This window comes from Lutjanus erythropterus, chromosome 18 (assembly GCF_056507025.1).
Source record: "Lutjanus erythropterus isolate fLutEry1 chromosome 18, fLutEry1.hap2, whole genome shotgun sequence".
Lineage (NCBI taxonomy): Eukaryota > Metazoa > Chordata > Actinopteri > Lutjaniformes > Lutjanidae > Lutjanus > Lutjanus erythropterus.
This window is the reverse complement of record NC_139334.1, coordinates 14,495,250-14,512,657: the sequence shown is the minus strand read 5'-3', so window position 1 is coordinate 14,512,657 and position 17,408 is coordinate 14,495,250. Positions and strand designations below refer to the sequence as shown.

The 17,408-nt window shown below is 40.4% G+C and overlaps 1 protein-coding gene across 1 annotated transcript in view; it reads left to right on the top strand.

Moving 5' to 3' along the window:
- dcdc2c (doublecortin domain containing 2C) overlaps nt 1-14,184 on the top strand; it is a 59,081-nt gene extending 44,897 nt beyond the window's left edge. The window contains exon 12 of the transcript XR_014772312.1: nt 13,041-14,184. The gene's annotated coding sequence lies outside the window, so the exon portion shown is untranslated. The remainder of the gene's footprint in view (nt 1-13,040) is intronic.
- Nucleotides 14,185-17,408: the final 3,224 nt, after the last annotated feature.

The window sequence follows — 17,408 nt, the reverse complement described above, 5'->3', positions numbered from 1 at the left end:
CCTAACTTTCTCTTACTCCACAAGGAGACATTTTCACTCTGCTGCTTTGATATGCCTGGCTGCTTGGTAGCTGTTGTAGAAAGAGAAAAAAAGAAAAAAAAGCTCCCACGGCACCGACAGGTGTCTGATTTCTATTCCCACGGCAAACACACGCCACAGCTAGATGCAGATTGCCTGTGGAGATCACCGTTTGTGCGAAATAATAGTGTATGTGGAAATTCTGGCCCTGGGACAGTCTACAGGCCTTCAGATGAAATGTATGTTTGAGAGGAAATGATACAACAGTGAGGGAGTGATTGTCGTAATGATAGATCCCTAACCAGACATTTTTCATAAATGGAAAGGCCTGAAAAGAATCAAGAATGGGTATGTCAAAGTGTGAGACAAATTTAGAGAAAATGTTTTCAGACTAAATTGCTGCATCATGGATGCTCGGGATGTTTGAAGGTAATAGAGTTCACGTCTGGGTAGAATCAGTCGATCCACGAAAGTTTGGAAAGACTCTTGTTGACAGACGAGAAGAAGTTTGATCAAGAATTTCATCTTAAATGATTTTTTTGATTGATGGGTTTGTATTTGACATAATGCACTGTTGAAGCAAGAGTAAATGGAATAATTTTTACATATATTTAACACTTACGGTGTATCAAGGCTCTCTTTCAATACCATTTTCTTCTGGTATGCAAAATGGAAGGTCTAACCTGAGGGTATGACGATATGATTAGAATGGGAAGTCATTCGCCCTCCATCCTCACGGCCACTGTGATAAAAATATAAGAAAGTGATTAGGGGGGTAGAAAAAGCTTTGGTTCATTTATATTTCATACCATTTGAAAAAGTAATATGACCTATAGACACTGTGGCTTAAACTGGATATGGAGGCAAAGAAGCCGACATCTGTGTAAGACTGCTTAATTTCAATGGAATTACTGCATTATTTACGTCATTAAAAACCAAGACTACTATATAACCCATATTCAGTGGACAAATGCATTAATACAAGGCTGGAGATGAAAATAAGGTGACAGCATGGGCACTTTGCAGAGAGATATCTTAAATCAGCCTGATCAGTCGAGCATAATGTGATGGTTATTACATTGAGGGTGTATATATGGATATCTGTCAGGGAATATGGCATGCTGTTAGTGTGAGATCACATCAGATATAGCTTGAGAGTTTGACATCAGGAAGACATTGGTTGAACTCCATGCATTATTAGTGCCGGGATGTGTCAGTTTCAATTTTCACTGCACTGCCCTTGTAGTTAATTAGATGTTTTGAAAACATTTTCAGCTATGAGAGTCAATATCTTCACATTTACCATGTCATCAGATATTACACAACTTGATATTTTATTTTTTAACCATGCATTAAATGATTTTTTTGGCCACTTGGAGGCAGCACAAACAAGCTGTAAAAACTAATGCTGACATTTTGGACACCAGCTCTCCAAACCCCAAAGGGTCTTCGTTTACCATCATAAATGACAAAGAGCTGCAGCAAATCCTCACATGTAAGAAGCTGGAACCAACAAATGTTTGGCCTTTTTGCTTGGAAAATGGCTAAAATGACTGATTGATTGATTATAAAAAATTAGGGGTGAGAGTTATACTGTATTGATTGTCGAAAACACTGTATTGTGGTACCACCATACATGCAAAAATTTGTGGAAGTGGTTCAAATCCAGAGAAATCCATAATTTATTCAAGGTAACACTGAGTTTCTTTTGGCTGCCTGTCACTTGTTCGTCATATCCTTTTTAAGCTCTCTAGCTGCTATAACGTCTGTGGAAACATGGGAAACCCCAAATGATATGTCAGAGGGTGTAGGAAGTTGGCAAACGTGACTAAACGTAACATGAATAAAGCATTAATACATTACGTCTTCTGTGAACATGATTTCTCCCTCGTCTGACGGATTTTCATCAGCAATGAAGACAGTTCCCATGATCCCATGTTACATCGCGACTTCATTAAAGCCTGTCTTTTGTTACTATTTTGATTGAAGGACCTCAAAGTGGCAGAAATTACACACTGCACGTTCAAGTTGGTATTGTGAATTTGTTAGCAAGTGTAGTTTGATTCACTCTCCTTTTAGCTCTGTTTTTGGTCTCCACCAACTAACATCAGCTGAAACTGACACAGATGAGAGCAAAGTAGCAGGATGTAAATCCAAAACAATAAACGCTCCTTAGAGCTGAGAGGACCTGCAGACTCTGGAGAGTAGAGTACTTGCTCTGCTGCAAGCTCTGGATGAAAGAAAGGCTGAAGTCGGTAAAAGAGAGGACAGACCCGCCAGTCTATGTAGATTCATTTGGCCTCAGTGGCCAGATGTGCAGTGCTCAGTGTAGAATAGATGCTCAGTGCCTTATCATGCTGCTTGTGTTTGTAGCTCTTTGCATGTATGTGACACATCCAGTGCAAATGAAGAGACTCCTTTCATATATGAGTTGTCATGTGATACATTATTAATGTAAAAATCTTCATTATGGCTGCTTATAGAGCATTTATACTTACATGTGTATTTTCTACCGTAGCATATACATATGCAATTTCTAGCAAATATGTCAGTTCTTACTGCAAATGACTACTGTAACACACAGTATGGTGTTGGTTTTATACAACATGCTATTACAGTGTTCAGTATTCACTTTTAGTGTTGCTACCCCCATACACATCCTGCTCTGCATCACCAAACCAAGGTGAAGCAGGATACTGACATGCATTAACTCTGACCCTGCCCAAACATTTACATACACAAAACACAAACCACGTCTGTTGATGCCCCCATAAACATGACACATATGTGATGTGCCTGTCACGCACAGGCCATGTCACTGTGACCGTGTGACATTATGACAGAGCTTGTGTGCCTATGTGCAGTTTTGTATACAGGAGCGAGGTGAGAACGTGGGGCGGGGGGGCTGCATTTTCGGGTTTTTGATGAGTGTGATTGTGTAGGCGCGTTTATGCTGCCTCACTTTGACAGCGCTGGTCCAGCTCCTTCCTGCAGGTCAGCTGGGGTTTAATTGTCAACCTTAAATATTCATGGGCACATTGAGTAGATAAATGAAGGTATAAGCACACTGTAAAATTTTCAATAGGTCAGGTGTCACTGACTTCACCGGATACAATTTACTGTATGATCTGACATTCGCTGCAACGCCAATTAATATGTTAAGAGCATGAAAAGAAACCCTAATGGCATTTTCCATTTATGCATTATGAAGTAATGTACAATGAGATGGATACCTTTAAGACTAAAGGTGCAGCGCAATAAAAAGAAGCACTTTATGAGGGTGTTTTATATAGGTATGAATCTATATAATTCTAACATAGACTCAAACCTTTGATGGCTCCAGTCATTACTTTTTACCTGAACATGTGTACCCTCTTGATAACCTGAGCACAGTGGTCAAATTATTTTACAGTTTATCATTATACACTCAGACAAAAGTGATCAAAGCATCTAAAGTGCAGGATCATCAAGAACCAATTGCTCTTTGTTGGTTCAGACTTAGCCTGGATGTTACATGAGTGATTTTTGTTTTGCGCTTCAATAACAGTTGCGCAAGCTTGGTACTCAGTGGAACCCTGGTCAGCTTTCTCCTTTCCTATTTCCTTCTGAAGATGTTTAGAAGTTGTTGATGGGAGACCTGTAAAAATGACATACGACTTGGGTAGGGTCAACTGCCAAGTGTATCTTTAATAAACTACAGGTTACCGAAGTAACTGACCTGTTTAGATACTTGGCACTAAATTACATTTCACAAAATTTATCTGATTCATCCACCAAATCCTCCTCTCCACAGACTTAGTCGCTTTTTATAGCTAAACTAGTGGGCCAGGTAGCCCAATAGCTGCCTGTGTGACTATTGTCAACTGGGTGCAAATAGACACTCCCTTTATTAAAAAATTGCTAGCTTGAAACTAACTTATGGTTATTGAGAATGTATGAAGAACTTAAATTAGCTTAAAATTGGCAGTGGATTCAAGAATACCTGGAGCAACTTAATGCAGGTGTTTTTACTTGTTTATTGTTTCACAGCCAGTCTCACTTATCAGCTAGTCCACTAATATAATGAAAGATATTGTACACGTGAACTTTGAGTGCTATTCTTCTGTTCTTTATCACATAAGTGGTACAATATATTTTGAGAATTATTCTTACAAATTTCCAGATATTAGATTTTTAAGTTAGAATCAGTACCTTGGCAACACAGTCAAAGCCAACTTAACCTTACTCAGCCGACCCAGCTGTCCCCCTCTTGCCAAGGTTAGCATCCCCTCATCCTCTGCGCTTCCATCTTTCTCCTTAATGGCTTATTTGACGATAATTAACCCTGAATCCTACAGAGACAGGCCAGTGAGAGATTGATGGCCTCGTCGGCCTGCTACACCTGTTCTGCTGCAAGGCTCGCAGTTACCAAACCATGGCCAAATATGACTGCCCTGGAGCCCCGCATGTTGATGTCAAAGACAAACACGGGTCCTCCCCAGTGGCCTGGGTGTTCTGTATAGGGCAACACTGTGACCACAACCTCTGATTACACTCATTATTCCATTCAAGGCTGGCTGCTGTAAGGGGCCATCCTGCGGTCCCTTTTGTCCCAATTAGCTACACCGTCCCTTAAAACGTCTATTCATCTGCAGCGACACATCTTCTTGCATACAGATGCTCTGACTTGCTGGAAAGCATATTTCATCAGGCCAGTCCTTTCTTCTGTGAATCTGTTTATGAGAGGAAACAAGTGCACATTTGGGACATTTTGCAGCACATGGGGACTTTATAATTGACAGTTGAAATGAAATATTGGCAGAGGTTCTTTCATTTTATCTGTTGTTGCTGTTTTGCAGACATCTCCATTGATTCAATACTGAGTTAAAGGAGAAACCTGCAATATATTTACTGTAATAAATCATGAAATGACCATGATATGTCATCAGAGATTAAAGAAAGATGCAAAGTTCAAATACTCGCTTCCCTGACAATGAAATTTCTATTCTGGCCCATAACTTGCCTGTTTCACATTAATTAGAGTTCAAATTAATGTCGAACCTTTGCCAAATGAGTAAGTGTCTGTTTATGAGTCATAAGAAATCATTAATAATCTTGTAGAGGGAGTAGATGTTTATAACAGATAAACTGAGCAATATATGGGTTTTGTTTTTTTCAGGATAATGGCGTGACCTTTACTTTAAGTATTAGATGTTACTAGCTAGCCAACAACTGATATAAATTAAGTAGTTAGCTTAACTAACATTTTACTGACATTTGGTAACTTGTGATAGAGATTTTTTTCTCAAAAACTTTGCCAATTAATTGATTATCTAAATAGTTGTTGTTTTTTTAATAATCGATTATCGCTCTAATTGTGTACATGTATGTATATATATGTGTGTGTGTGTGTGTGTGTGTGTGTGTGGCTTTTACAGGTCCCACAGTAACATCTTTTAATTATCTCCAAAATTTTTTGTTCTTTCTTTTAAACATAGACTACCACATAGCATATATCTTAAGAACCAGTTGCCAGAAAGGAGAAAGTTGACAGAGGTTTCACCGGGTACCAGGCTTGCTCAACTGTTTCTGGTGGATTCCACCAAGTACGGCACGTCTGCACCACTGTTCTGATCCATCCTCTGCATGGCTGCAATCTCTACCAGCAGTGTTTCAGAAGCATTTCGGCAGTGGATAGTTTTGCCTGCCTGATTATGTTTACTTACTCAGATTTTGTTGATTAGGTCCTCTTTCCTTGCTCGTTGTGCTTCTACCACGGATAAGCAGGCTATGTGGTTAAATGGTTTCTTTTCTGTCTGTCTTTATGATTGTGAGTCGGCACAGGGTCTTTTACTTTGAAAATCAACAGGATTCTCCCTCCCTTCTCTTCTCTGACTTCCTGCCTGTTTGATCTGCTCTGTGCTAACTGATGCGGCCACTTCTGGGACGAGCCAAGGTGCTGCTGGTGGAATCAGAAGCATTGTGCAGAATGGCTGCGATCAGCTCCAGCTGACGTGGAGCCGCCGTAATGTGATGCCTGGTGGAATTTAGCCATTACTGCAGTACAAAGAGAAAAGGGGTGGGACTTAGGAAGGGTCAATTGACAGTTCTGAACAGCTAATCAGTTTACACTGTAGGATGCCTGTTATTGTCAGTTTATAATATTGCACTCATCTTGCCCTCCTGCAGTGTTTCTGCTGCCTGTCTGAGATTTCTTTCTGGGGAGGAGGGAGCAGAACAACTCGCTTCAACCATAGATTGTATATTCAAAAGAAATTTGACCTATTTAATATAATGTCTTTGGCTCCAGCTCACTATCTGGATTGCAGTACTACTTTTTGGACGTGCAATTGTTACATATTGTTCCATTAATATAAACATTCTTTTGCTCTTTTTCTGTTCTGCTTTCAAACATGCATGTGAAACCACAGCTCAGAGAAATACACCAACACATGTAGCACACTTGATTTTGTTGTCAGTGTTTATCAAACTGTTCTTTGCTGTGGTAGATTACTGCTGTGAAAGCAAATCATCATGCCAGTGCTGAATGGCATTTCCAGGCTTTACACATGTGCTTGCTATTACCATGAACAGATGTTAATTACCTCTTTTTATTTTTTTTTTGCACTCTACTTGAGATGTTCCTCACTCCCGTAGATGGAGGCCCTGGTCTTCTTCTCAGCATGTTAGGGTGAAGCACGGGCCTCTGTCATGTTTGCTGCAGAGGGGCTTTCGGGAGTTGGGGAATAATCGAATGCAGGAAAGTGTTTAATTTTTCATAAACAGAGGAACCACCGAATGCACACAACTAACAATGTACCCCAAAGCAGATGTAGAGCGTTTTTAATTTATGGAGAACTGAGCGAAATGGGCAGATGGAGCAAGAGGAGGTGGAGGCATGCTGAGGGACTCCACTTTTCTCTCTTCTCACCTCACAAACAAGAGAAGCCTGTGAGCGTGTGCCACAACACACACAAACACACTCCCACACACACCGCTCAAAGACACGAGCACATGCACAAACGCAGACATATACCACCCCCACTATTTACACACACTCACTTCACCGCCGCCATCACTTCCACCACACAAACACACACTTATCCCCCCTTTTTTCAACACAATCCCACTCTCCCCTGCAACCCACAACAAAACACACATGCATACACCCCCCTCCCACGCACACACACACATGCACATGCAACCAAAAATTATCCCATCAGCCCCTCAAAGACACACACACACAGGCAAATCCTCAGGGTTTGACTGGACCCGATTGAGAACGCTCAGTAATGAACTGCCTCATGCACTCTACAGAGTCTGCAGCAAGTAGACAGGCTTCATTCTGGCGGGCCATATGTAGGTATGAATATGCATGGGAATCTGTCATACAGGCAACAAGCACTACATATATATGATGCCAAAGGTCACCAGTGTGAGGAGCGAAATTAGCTCTCTGTTGGGCATTTGGAGACATGTAAGACTGTGTTTGGAGGGCGTGGGTGGACTGTGAATCATGCAAATGTGTGAATGTAGTCCTTGGCTCACTTTTAGAGGACAACATTGATTGAGAAGTTTGGCCACTTAGTGTTACCTTTTTTTTATTTGAATTAGAGGAAAACTGTTCAAGTCAATTGGTGCATTTTGCAAACCACTAGAAACACGATGGTCCAGTAATCTGTATGTATTTTGTGTCTCCTTGGCACATTTGTTGGTACAGCCTTATGTGCTTGTTGAAATGCCAAGGTGATGCTGCATGCAGAATCTTTATGTTGGTTTTAAATAAGTGCTTAAATTGGAAAATTCTCTTTTACATGAAAACCACAGTACAGACAGAGTGTAACATTAAGCTGAAAAAAAAAACACAATTCCCAAAGTCAGACATAGATTTGTAATAACTGTCTGGGAGACTGATTAAATGCAAGAACAGAAACATAATGAAGTATAGGGAAAAACGATTATTTAAATTGCACATCAGAAAGAAATTCACCTGTGGGGTATATACTGACATTCCTGTGATATTTGGTACCTGTCTGGTCATTAGCATAGTGGATAATGTCTGTATGTATGTGTTGTAGTACAGTATTAACAGCCTTATTTTTGAAACAAGATAGTATAAATGCCAATCTGCTTGAGGTCATTTAAAACATAGTTTGTCCACTGAAGAGCACTGTCAGGTGTACTGGATTTTTCTACTGTAATACAAGCAGCCTGGAACAGGCTTTGGGCTTTGCCACGGTGGACACGGACAATGTTGATCTTATGACGACAGATGGCCCAAAAACTTTTTCCTTTAGGCAATCATTACATAAACAACTGTAAAATTATAAATACGGTTCTCTAAGCGTCACAAACACTCAGAAATTACTTAGTGTTATCACACTTTGTGCCATTATGTCTATAAAATTAAAAGAGCTGTATTGTTTGTAGCCATTCATGTGTGTCAGGATTTAGCAGGAAATTGGGCTGCTTAGGATTCTGATGCACATGCTCTGTGGGGCCAAAAATTAAACCAGAAACTCTTTTGGCTTATGCATAATGCTGGAGCACGGTATTTAGTTCTCTTAATACAGCCGTGCTGCAGCGTGCCAAGATGCGTTGAGGGGTCATTATCAGAAATGTTTATGTTATATACTGTTATATACTGTATGTGTTCATGTTAAAAGCAAATTGTGGTCCTTATACCCTTATCTGATGTTTTTTTTTACGCAAAGTATCGGTAACAGACCAAGAAATCCAGCTGTGCTCCACTGTAAAGTTATGTAATGCTTTCTGCAAAGGATGATTGAAGGTACACGGTCACTGATCTCACTCTTTCCTCTTAGATGCTTGACAAATATAAAACTACAAAACTTTTATAGCTTTTCTTTTTAAACAAACGTGCACTGAGTACAATATCTGCTCTGTATCGACGTGATGCCAGTCATGCTGAAGGAGCTGGAGTAGTTTTGCTTTATCTCAGCATCTTTTTTGGTTTCCTTTTATTGGCATTTGATTGAACAACCTCTCTCGCGGGCCCTGCTACTTGACATGGTTTTGTTAGAGTAAAGATTTGGCCCTATTGTAGATGTGTTTCATCTCTCCCAAATGACTTGTCACTCCGTTTCTAAACCCAAATTCTTCTAGTGAAGAAATAAATAAAGAAAGAAGATATTTTTGTGAGCCAGGCTGCAGTTCCAACAAGCGCAACTATCTCCAGCTTGTTAACTATTTATTTGCAGTGACATTAGACCAGCATTATGCTTCACCAAAACACGTGTCCCCAGGCATGGCCCAGACGGCCTCACTGTCCCGCAGTCTTTCTGCTGTAAATTCCCCACTTAAAATTTCATGATCTCCGCTCGGCAGGATACCACTTCCATCATGAAAGAGTTCTCAAACCTAATAACCGTTACTACTCTGGCGGAGCCATCAAAAACCTATTTGTTTCAACAAAAGCCCTCTCCCCCATGCAATGCTGCTGGGTAATAATGCCAGATAGGTTTTAAGGGCAATGAATTGTGGAATTACCATTTTCTCCTCTCTCTGTCTCTGTCTCCCTCTTTCTGTCTTTCTTTTCTCTCCCTCTCTCTCAAGATCATTATATTAAACACTTAATTATTCATTGGTAATGCCTGTCATGGTGAAATATTGTCCTCTGCCAATCTGAATGCATCATACTGCCGAGGCCTGCCTCTCTTCCCGAGGTTAATGGCACAGCCCTCACTTGCATTAGCTTGGCTAAATGCAGTGCACCTCATAAGTCAAAGTTCCCTAAGTGAGTGGAGAAGTCATCACCTCGAGCGCTCTCTTTTTCTTTCTCCTTCAGCACGTGGGTCAGTGAGATCATCCTCACACAGGAACCTGCTCTCAACACACACACACACACTCATACACATACACTGTAAAAGAGAAGGGTTCTTCCTGAAACACTGAGGTTCTACCTAGAACCAAGTGGATTGTTGTTAATGGTATCTGTACCATGATATAAAAGGGTTTTTCCGTAGAACCACCTGGATGGGTTCTTTATAAAACCCTTATAATATAAAAAAAAGTTCTTGATAGAACCCCCTGAGTGTGCACTACATAAACACTTTGAACACAAAAAACTTCTCAATAGAACCTCCTTCATGGGTTTATAAAAAGAAACCCTGGAATATAAAAGGGTTCTCAGTTAATTCCCCTTGGTAGGGTCTTGTTAGCACCCTTAGAAGATGGAAAGGTTCTGCATAGGCCCTCCAGAGAGGGTTATGGGTGGAACTATTACATCATAGATGGCGTCTCTGTCAAACCTCTCATAGGGGGATCTGGGTGGAACCTCTCCCAGATGGTTCTAGGTGTCATCCTTTATGTTGGGTTCTAGGTAGGTCTCTGACAGTGTCCCATGGTTTTACCAGGAACCAAAAAAGGTTCTCCTTTGGGGTCCAGCCACAGAACCCTTTATGGTTCTAGTTAGCACCTTTCTTGCTCAGAGTGCAATTGTTCAGTGTGGATCTTTATTCCTTTATCTGAAGGATGGTTTGGTCTTGACAGAGCGCTCGCAGCTGAATGGGGCTCGCCATCAGGGCTTTTAAAGGTGAGGGGTGAATGGATCACTATTCATGCAGTGCACTCATGGACTGAGCATCCATACATGGCGTCTATAGGGTACAGATAGCGTTATGACTAAATTATGAGACTGACATTAGTCATTCTATACCACATGTTCAATTTGGACGGACATAAACAGTATTAAACAGATTACGGCAGATAGTGGTGACAAGGATCTCTCAGGTCTGATGCGGAGATGCATGGCATCCTCCCTTGTGTTAATACACTCTGGCGTGCAATATTTCTTCAGCAAATATGCAGTGCTAACAAAAATGATAGTTTTGTGCACTTAAGCAAATTGCATGTTGATTACATCTCCCTGATATGGCTAAAATGAAATTCATTTTATCACTGGTTAACAGGGTATTACACCTAATAAGAAGTCCTTCCGGAATATAAGAAAAAATAATAATGCAAACATTTAGTTATGTGCCAATAATGGGAAATGCTGACATATGGGTAAACATTTCACCAGCATTGCAGCTTTTCTCTGTGGCAAATAAAATGAATACCAAAAACAATTAATTTTATTTGAAGGGAGGTCAATCTGTTTTAACCCTCGCTGAATGAAGTGGCATGAGAAAAGGGGCAAAAGGATGCTGGAGATTAATTCCTTGTCTTAAAAGCCAATATGGATCATTATTTTACAGCCTTATATTACCTGGTTAAACATGTATGACTTGATGTCAGCACATTATTAAAGGTGCCTCCTTTGCTGCCCTGATGCTTACCTCACCACTGGGCCATCAAGGAAAGATCGCAGCTACAAAAAACAAACAAGTTATTGGAAAAAGTGTCTTTCACAGCAGATTGTGTTCCCGCCATAATGAATGTAATGTGCTTACATTTCTGATTGGATCTGAATCTGCAGAAATATATATATGCATTACTTGTGCATCGCTAATTTCCAGTTACTGTTTTAAAGGGATAGTTATGATTATTTGAAGTGGGGTTTGTTGGGTTTTGTTGATAGTCAGTGTCTTCACTCCAGAAGATTGCAGTCACCATGCCCCCCAGTTTGGACAAGCAGAGAGGGACACCAGCTCAGAAGCTTAGCAATGTCCTGCTAGGTACAGGGTCACTAACTAATGGTGTTTTAAGCACTTAAAAAGGTCCACCCAAAAAATCAAAAGCAGTTTAAGTGTACATTATATTTACAGTATTTTCACTCCTTTACTTTGCCATCAGATGGCCTTTTCCAATTGGAAACTGATGTTGTGTAAGCCAAGCAGTACATTGCTTAGCTGTCATGTCAACCTGTTCTCATTCCCACTCCGTACAGGGCGACAATTTGTCACCATCCCTTGGTGTCTCATACTGAAGTACCCTTTAGCACAGGGATACTCAACTTGTTTTGCCCTGGGGCCACTTTCGTAAAATGACACGATGCCTGTGGCCATTTAACAAACAAACATTAATAATATTATTTATCAGATAAAATGATGAATGCATTTTTCTTGCGGTGCTTTTGGGATTTGCATTCGGGAACGCTTCACTGAGCTACCATGTTTTGACTCTTGATGGCGCCTGATATTAGCCTTGCATACACAATTGTCATTTAGCTAATTAAGCACAGGTGGTTAGGATGGATATGAGGTATCAATCAAGACAAATTCATCTGTCCATTTTTTAGTCCTGCTTTAAACGTCTCCACGTTTGCCGTCCTCACTCATCTTTGCCAAATGGAAAATCAGAAGGCAGCAACTCCATGCAAGTTGAAAGTTACGGTGGGCAGCAGTTGTGGGATTTTCATTTTGAATTAGAAAATTGTTGGAGGGACGCATTGCATCCAATCAGGAGCCAGATTTGGCCCGTGAGCTGCCGTTCGAGTGCTTTAGCGGCTGTATCAGACATGGCCAGAAAGCCTTTAGAACACGTTCTCAGTGCTCTGAAAGGCTCACAGTTTGGGTTGGTTTAGGCACCAAAACGACTTGAGTAGGTTTAGGTTTGTGATTACTGTAACTACATTACATACATCATGTGACATCGCTGATGCAACTTGAAATAATCTAAACTATCCCTTGAACATCTTTACACTCATAATTTCAATATAATTTTAAGTACATTCGTGTTTTCCTATAGAAAAGCATTTGACATTTAAAATTAGACTGGACGAAAAATATCAACTCCATTCATGAAGTGCAGCCACTCAAGTGTTTTGCTTTGACTTTCATACTTCAGATGCTCATTAAAACAGAGAGAGAGGAGAGAGGAAGTCTCTAGGGGCCAACAGAAATACCATCGCCAGTTCCTTTAAATCATTTGTTTGTTATTAGTTAATGACTCCTGAAATCCAACAGCACATTTGGGTGATGAAATTTCTGACCTTCACTTCACAGTTGACTCTCCTCACTGTAGAGCTCATTAGTGAGCCATCTAATCTCATTAGACGATGCTGGGGTAAGGTGGCACGGCGACAAAGTAACCACCCTCTCTCTTTCTCTCTCTCTGTCTCTGTGTTTGGTTTGGACCAGGAGCAGAAACAGGTGTGGGAGCGGGCGTGCGAGTCTGGGACAGGCGGAGTCCTCGCTAACCCTTCTCCTCTAATTGCCGCGGATGCCAGTATGCTCGCTCTCTACGCTGCCTTTCATAACAGTTGGTGTTTGGCAAGAGGCTTTTATGTTTGTTTTAGCTGATGATTTGCTACTTATTGTGTCTCTGTCAAAGGGAATACTTTTGCATCCTTAGCTGAACAGAAATATGTGTGTGTCCCTCGTGGATGTGGATGCCAACTGCTCCGAGACACACTGCAGTGAAACAGCCACTTCTGAAACTTCCAGCAACAATCTGATGTTGGTTTAGCATTTTTCTGTAACTATTTACAAGAAACTTCTGCACATAGAGATAGAGACGGAGGCGCTGCAGCACAGCTGTGGGGATTAAACAATGTATGAGCAGCCCTACTGGTTGCACCAACTCCTTAGGCCTTAGGCATATAGGGCTAGTTATTTCCATGTTGACAACAAGGATAATCAAATTTTGGCTTGCTGTAACACGTTAAAGTCTTAAATCACTCATATCATTTTCTGTTATATTATTATACTTGAGCTCTGTTTCGGAGTCTAATCTCCGTATAACAATGAGCTGCTTTTCTGATACACCTTATTGATATTTTTCACTCTCAGCATCAGATAACCTCAGCTTCAAACTTAGAATTTACTCTTCCGTCTGCCTGCACGGTTTCTCCGCAAGGCTCATATTCCAGATCATGTGGAGCCGTATTTATTGTCAGAGCTTATTTAAATAATCACCGGCATGTCAACGCACATTATGGCCCTCTGTCAAGGTAATAACACATTGTCATTGCTGTTGGGAAGCAAATATTAAACCATAGATCAATGTTTAACAATGCATAATGGACTGGATCTGCATGTTGCCGTTTCCATTTCAGTTGGCCTTTGGCTATATTAGAATAATTTAATGCTCCAAATAATATGAAAAAAGGCTGTTGTTATTATTGCTTTTTTGATAAATAGTTAAGGGAATCAGTGTTACATGTATTATAGAATATGAGGTTGTTTGCATGTGACAGTTGCTCGACTGTGATGTTAGTGAGCCCGTGCCTTTGTAGAGACAGCATAGTAACAAAAGCTGTGTAAAGCAAAGCAAATACACTATATAAACTACATGAATCATTCTCTTTGAGTCATATATGTCGCTGTGTACAGTGCTGCATATTTAAAATGAAACAAAAATGTTTTATACTGTTTGTCCTATAGAGAATGTAGGATTTGTTTTGCAGTAGTGTCATATTCTGGGCACGTTATGATTCCATATGAAACATTTGCCCACATACAGTGTAAAAGATTTAAAATGGCTATATCTGAATGTCTGAGCTTTTCAGTCACTTAGGAACAAGGTGTAAACACAACACTGAAGTCACCATTTAAACTATGATATTTAACATTTCCACAAACCACTACCTATATATGTTGTTGAGTTGTGCACTTCCATCATCCCAAATGTTTCTAACAATGGTCAAATCCAGAGAAATCCATAAATTATTCAAGGTAACATGTATTTCTTAAAAGCTGCTAGTTGCTACAACTTCTGATAAAACACATATTACTTCAGATATCCCAGAGAGTGAGGAGGGAAGTTGGCAAACGTGACAAAACACAACATGAATAAACTTTAGTGCTTTACCTCGAGTCACGTCACATAGATTTTCATAGTGGTTATTTAACAATCTCACGATCCAAACCTACCTCACAAAATCATCAAACCATGTCTTTAGTGTTTGTTTTAATGTGAGCGAGACCTACTGAAGCAGAACTTACTGTGAATATTGTACATTTAAATGCACAGTATGCACAAAAACAACAAAAATGACTTTGATGACAAGTGTAAGAATGTATTAAAGTTTGCTTCATCTTTTTTAGCTACGTTTAGTTACGTTTGCTCACGTCCCTCCTCACTGTTTGATGACATCATTGGGTGAGTGCTGTGTTTCCCTGGAATTTCTAACAATTAGAGGAATAGATGCCATTGACAGGTGACCAAATGAAACCCACTGAATTGCGTGGCAGTGCCACCTGGTGACAGCTACCCGCTGCTTCGAAAAACAATGCTATTAGAGCTTTTAGAGTGAAACAAAATATGACATTGCCAAACCAAAAAAACAAAACAAGAAGCGGAAACTCATTAAAGCTTTCACACACGAGTAGTCATGATTTTCCTTATATAAAATGTTGAACATAGCTCCTTTACGTTAGCCAGTTACACAGAGAAAGTCTGGGACATGGATAAAAAAAAAAAAATTAATTAGTGTAGTAGCCTAATTACAGTTTATGGGTGTTTGACTAATTAGTGCATGATGATTTAAATTTAAAACAATTAAACAAGAATAATTTACGTAGTGCATTGATTTAGATGGAATTGTAAGGAATATTTACAGTATTTACAGGTTGATGTATTTACAGTTTAGTAAAGCAATAATTGTTTAAAATAAGTAGATAATTTAAAATGAATGAAATCTCAATTATATTATATTTGTAATAATTAGGAGCAGGTAAGTGCTGTTGCTTCAGAGAAACTGCACACTAATTTCCTTTTGATACTCATAAACTGATGATTCTCACCAAGATTTTAATGCAATAATTTTATAACTTTTGAAGATGACAGTTGTTCTGTTGTAGTTTTTGGGAATGGTTAGTGCCAAGAAGATACAAATTAGGATTATATCAAAACTGGCTTTTTTCTTTTTTCTGCACAGATTTGGTGGGCAATATATTTATTTTGTACATAAAAATCTATCTCCTATATATAACCTGTATATAACCTATGTTACAAAAAGATGTCTACTATAGATGTTGTATTTTTGCTGACTGACATGCAGCAAGATCCCATGTGAATTGGACCAAACTAACAAACTGACTTTAGCAGAGACATTCATTCCAGGTGCACATGCACACACACACACTCCACACACACTGCACACATCCCTATCATGGCAAGGTAGTGATTCTGCTCGAGGTTCAATGAACCATCAGTTGGAAAATCTCCCCGGCTCATCCTGAGTCAGTGTGTGTTGGGTGCCAGGCCTGCGGCGGCCGCCCCAGGGATTCCTCCTTGGATCAGCTGTTGCTAGCTGAGCCAGCAGCTAACAGAGCCCCGGGGAGCTCCAGGTGGGTCTGATTAGCTCTCCACGGAAGAGAAGGGGTCAAGGGAAGGCGGCTCGGGTTACCTACGCAGAGCAGGGAAGGAAGAGGGGAGGGGGGAAGAGGAAAGCAGTGTGTGGCGGCCAGGCAAATGAGTGCTTGGCGGGGCAGGGAGGGGGGGGAATTAGACACATGTCGGCCCGAGGTCTCAATTTTCCCGCAATCAGCACGACACCTGGCCTCGTCTTAATTGGTCAGGATACCTCACCTAATCCATCGCCTGTCCTCCTCAGTGTCTGGAGCCCTTTAAGCTCCATTCGGTGCTGAGTCGAATGGACAAAAGCCAGGGATGAAAAAGGGGCCTCCCTTTGAGGCCTAATCCAATTAGATAACTGTTAGAAAACCATGAGTAGAGTTTCACGTCCCTTAAAGGTAGACACGAACTCTAGCAACCTCTGTGACCTCGGAGAATGCCATCTTGTTAAGAGTCGCAGCAGGGACCCCGATCCCCCGCTCTTGATCTCTCTGACCAGAGGGTGTGTGTTTTTGTGTGTGTGTGTGTGTCTGTGTGCTTGAGAAAGAGACACAGAGGGATAAATGGTCCTGACTCATATACCATCTCATCCATGTCTAAAAAAAAATCAGTATCTGAAAGGTCTCTCCTGATACTTCTGGTAATGGAGCTTCTGTTTGCTTTTAGTTTAAACTTAATTAACTCTTTAATACTCTTATGTAAACACATACAAACAAAATAAAACAAAACAACACAAGAGCCACATTTGGATATAAAAGTACAGGAAGTGCACTACAGGGACCGATCTGATTTATTCATATTTACAGAATCACGATCGCCTTAGGTGAAATCTTTGCCAGTAAATATATGAATATGTATCGCAGCTGCTGTTTGAGACATGCTATGACTTACACATTTCCCACTCTACTCCCATTTTTATTCATGCAGAAACAGATGACTGCATTAAGGGGATAATTGGGATTATTTGAAGTGGGGTTGTATGAGGTACCTATCCATTGTCAGTGTATTACCTGCAGTAGATGGTGGCTGACATGCCCCAGTTTGGAGAAGCAGAGAGGGGCACTGGCATGGAAGCTAATCATTAAACTTCTGTGGACAGGGTGAGCAACACAGTGTATTTCAGCCACTTAAAAAAGCTTGACCTAAAACAATTAATATCATTTTAAGTGTACACTCCATTTAGAATATTTTCCTCATTTTACTTTGCC